This window comes from Glycine max, chromosome 2 (genome assembly GCF_000004515.6).
Source record: "Glycine max cultivar Williams 82 chromosome 2, Glycine_max_v4.0, whole genome shotgun sequence".
NCBI classification, from domain to species: Eukaryota; Viridiplantae; Streptophyta; class Magnoliopsida; order Fabales; family Fabaceae; genus Glycine; species Glycine max.
Window position 1 is genome coordinate 34,191,716 of NC_016089.4, and position 4,739 is coordinate 34,196,454.

A 4,739-nucleotide genomic window follows, 5' to 3' on the forward strand; every position below is an offset into this window, starting at 1 on the left:
TGAATCAAGAGTTAAATTGTGGGTTGATGTTGTTGGAGGCAAGTCTCAGGGACTTCTTTATAGGGCTGGAGACATGTCCTCCCATTATAGGCTTGGTGTGGAATCACTAACCCAAGTTAAGCAAGCATCTTTTAAGTCATCTCAAACCATTGTTCCAGCGTGGGTGGCTGAACAAGTCTCATAAGCAAATGAAAGAATTGAACAATAAATGAAAAAGCAACAAGAACAACATCAAAAGACACAAGAAGAGATAGTCCACAACATTAGGGAACTTAAAGCATATGTGAGTGACCTCAACCAGCATTATGGTTATATATATATAAATGAAATATTGTTATGGATTAATTCTATGTTTAAATAGGTACTATTTTTATATTATGTTTAAATAAGTACTTTTTTTATAGGTTTTGATAATTTCGTAAAAAAAATTAATTTTAAAACACATAATTACCAAAGGTTAAACCCACTGGACTACAGTGGGTTTTTATTGTGCAAAAAACACATTCTATTACCAACGACTAAACCATCTATATTACAATGGGTTGGTCAATGGTAAAAAACCCACAGTGGGTTTAGTTCATTGTAATTTGTTATACATGCTAGCATAGGTTTATTTTTACTCATTAATTATTGAGAACTAAGTTCTCTGTATTATCGATGTTGTTCGAGGTCAATGATAGAATTTATCGACAAAGATTTTATAGACGAACTTTTAGCCCACTATAAGTCATCTGTTTATAGTGGGATTTTGCTTGTAATAGCAAACATTCTTGCAATTATTAGTAATTTTTTATGGTCATTATTATTATATGAAAATTGTAAAACTTAACAACTTTATTTTAGAATGCGAATATATAAAATTTAAATATCCTCTCTCTCTACACACATCTTATGCTGAGCTTTCCATGCTATGAAGCTGACATAAGCTTCAAAAAGTGGCAAAGGTATTTGGCACAATATGTGAGCCTTGCAGGTTTGTATTTGGCACAATATGTGAGCCTGCTGGCGAAGCATCTCTGAATAGCCTTACCTGCCTCATCTTCCATATCAATATTGGGCCAAAACCAAATGTTCGCAAGTCTGTGTGCGTCAACAGGAAATGATCTCCTAACTTTTTTGGTTTCATTATAAATGTAAAATTAAATACCCAAACACACTATCAAAATCTTAATCTATGATGCCCTCCACCAATTTGTTGTGCCACCAAACCCATGTTCTGAGTTCTCATAATGAAGAAAAAAGTGGCAGTTTTTTACACAAGAATAGTCTTCATCAGGCATAACACTTAGCTTGAACTAAAAACAACTATTTTCAGTTTCTTATTTCTTCATGTTAGGGTAATTGTAATTGTAATTTGTAGGCACTTTTCATTTTCCCGTTTGCATCATCCTCATGACATTCATTGTTATTGTTAGTGACCATCTTAACAAGTGCAAATGTCTTTCATACTCTTTTCAGGTTTTTTTCTGTTATAAATCCTTTTATAACTTATTTTATGTGATTAATTATTATTTATTTATATACAAGTTATGTTCATTATGAGTGAACCTTAGTTTCTTGTTTGAGATTTAATACAATGATTCTTCTAGACAGTTTGGATTAATCATTGTATTGAATCTTGAATTGTTTGTTTGGACAGTTTAAGAAGAGTCATTTTTTATAGTAGATTCATATGTATAGGTTAGCTCTCTTTTCTTAAATTTGATGAAATTTCAGTATAGTGCATTTCACTTTGTTCTCCAGGTGCATACTTGATTGTGGTGGAATTCATGTCACTGCTTACATGTCGTATAGTTGGAGATCAATGTGAAATGTTGAAAGGTTACACATAAAGATCTTAAAAGGGTATACAAAGAATCTGCACCATCTTGAAGCATCCATTGTTGAAAGGTACATTGCAGAAGAAACTATTGAGTTTTGTTCAGAGTACATTGAAAAGGTAAAACTTGTGGGGCTTCCCAAGTCTCAACATGAGGAAAGAGTGGGAGGTAAGGGTTCACTAGGGTTGCATGTTATAACTTCGGGTCTAGAGGAATTGAAATAAGCTCATTTATATATATTGAATAACAGTAATGAATTTGTACCAAACGTAGTTCGACACGAAGCCCTAGTCAAGGAAAGTGACCAAAAAATGACCAAGAATATGGTGTTAAAAGAGCACAACAAGACTTTTCTAAATTAGTTTAAAGATACAATCTTTGGTAATGATAATGCTTCTGAAACGTTAAGGAAGTTAGCAGATGGGCCTAAAAGAAATGTTAGAACTTGGAAGGGATAGGATATCAACAAGTATTCATTCTACACCAAATCACAAGAGTACAATACAAAACTATGCGGTTAGTCTTAAGGCTAAATCCCAACACTTTGCTACTGCAAATGATGACAATCTTCGTCTGGCATTCATGCCTTACTTTGGAGTCATTGAAGAAAATTGGGAGCTTAATTGTGTTAAATTTACTATGTGTGTTTTTAGAACAAGCCAAACAGGTGTTTGTGTTCAAGATCCTTGTGATGAAAGGTGGTAAGTGGTTCTACACAGAAAAATCATTGGTGTTAATCTTGAAGATGATGATTCAACCCTTGATACTTGTTGTCGCAACCTACCCTTCGGCGGGAGGGCGACGCGGGGCTCGTGGGTGCATCTTCCAAGGGAGGAAAATGCGCGGAGTTGCCACCAACGTTTATTCGAGGAAAACGTCGGAAAAACCAGAAAGGTGTGGTCTACGAACTTTAAGTGTGAAAGGTTCGGGAGTTGTATTTACGCACGGGGAAGGTATTAGCACCCCACGCGTCCATCACAAGGGACGACAACCTTTAATCAAGTGTGCAAATATGCCTTCAAAATGTTTTATTTTCCCTTTTTTATGTCTTTTTGTGTTTTTATGCTTTTTATGTTTTTTGTATTTTTTATCTTTTTGTGGTCGACAAGGGTGTTTCCCTTGCTCCTATGTATCCTCAATTACGATGAGGAAATCAGACCTACGTAGTTCTTTGAGAACTAAACGTTGGTTAAGTTGTTTTGATCTTTTTTCGCAAGATAGATTTTAATTGAACAAAGGTCATTTAAGGCGTTGGACCATTAAATGATCTTTTGATTCTTTTGAAAGAAGAGAAGCATTAAGGTATTGGACCATTAACGATCTCTTGGTTGTGAAAGGAGAGAAACGTTAAGGCATTAGACCATTAATGATCTCTTGGGGTGGTCGACAAAAGCGAGGCTTTTGCTCCTACGTATCCTCAATTGCGATGAGGAAATCAGACCTACGTAGTTCTTGCAAAAGCGTAAAGTTATGTGTTGATTTTATGCTTTTGAACGGTCCATGTTAACCGATAAAAGCAAAGAGGACCGTTTAAGGCGTTGGACCTTAAAATGGTTTTTAGTGATTTTTGCGGACAAAGCTTGATTTGTGAGTTGATTTTAGCCTTAGTTTCACTTTGGTTATTAGTCAATTCATTCAAGGAAACTTCCAAAGAAAAACGTCCGATTGATTTTTTTATTATTATATTCAAAGATATTGATTATTTTATTATTATTTTTTCAAGATATTTTGATTATATTATTATTATTTTGCCCTTTTTTGGTTTAACTGTGGTTACAGTGTGAACGATCGGTTAGATTTTGTTTTACCAGTGATTAAACGAGATTACAACGCAAATGATCGGTTGAAATTCATTTTATCATTTATTAGGCGAGATAACGGCTTAAACGATCGGTTAAAGCTCGTTAAAAACGGAAGAAAAGAAAACCGAAAATGAACGAAATGAAGATGAAAGCTAAAAAAACAAGAAATGAATTAAAAGTCTCGGATTCGAAAACTTACCCGTTGAAGAATGAAGAACGAACGAAGAACGGTGAAGAACGACGGAAAACCTTCACGGATTTGCTCACAGAAACATCTCGGAAGCGTTACGGAGGCACCTCGGCTTGGATTTTCTTCACGGAAACAATTTTTTTTCACCCAAAACAGCTGAAATGCATAGCCAAGGGGGTTAGGGATATTTGGAACAGCCTCCCTTCACCTATTTATAGGAAAAGGGGGGAGGAGGTTGCCGCTCAGCTCGCCGAGGCGAGCTGGGTTGCTTCCTCCATAAGCAACCCTGCTTCGAAACTGTTCTGGAAGGCCCAAATTAAGAAATTTGAAAATTTCTATTTGCACCCCCCATCTTGATAAGTTCACCCCTTCTTTTGTAATTTACGGAAAAGTTATGGAAGCCTTACGGAAGCATATAAGACTTGACTTTATTCTTTTTTTGTCTTCTTTCTCACCTATATTAAGTGAAATATGCTTATTTAGGGTTATGGGAATTTTATGGAAGCATTACGGAAGTCTCGAAAGCCATTTTTTAACAAAATGGGGGAGGTGGTTGCCGCCCAACTCGCCCAGGCAAGCTAGGTTGCTTTCACCTTAAGCAAGAAAATGCCCAGAATCCAATTGCTATTTGCACCCCCATTATACTAAATATACCCCTCTTTTGTGTTTTTCTGTTGATTTCCTTCCGAAATGTTACGAAACTTTACGGATTATGTAATGACACCTATTTTCTTTCCGGAATGTCGCGAAACTTTATGGATTATGCAACAATGCCCTTTTTGACTTCCAGAATGTTGTGGAACTTTACGGATTGTGCAACAATGTTTCCTTTCGACTTCCGGCATGTTGCGGAACTTTACGGATTGTGCAACAATGCTTCCTTTCGACTTCCGGTATGTTGCGGAACTTCACGGATTGCCTAACGAT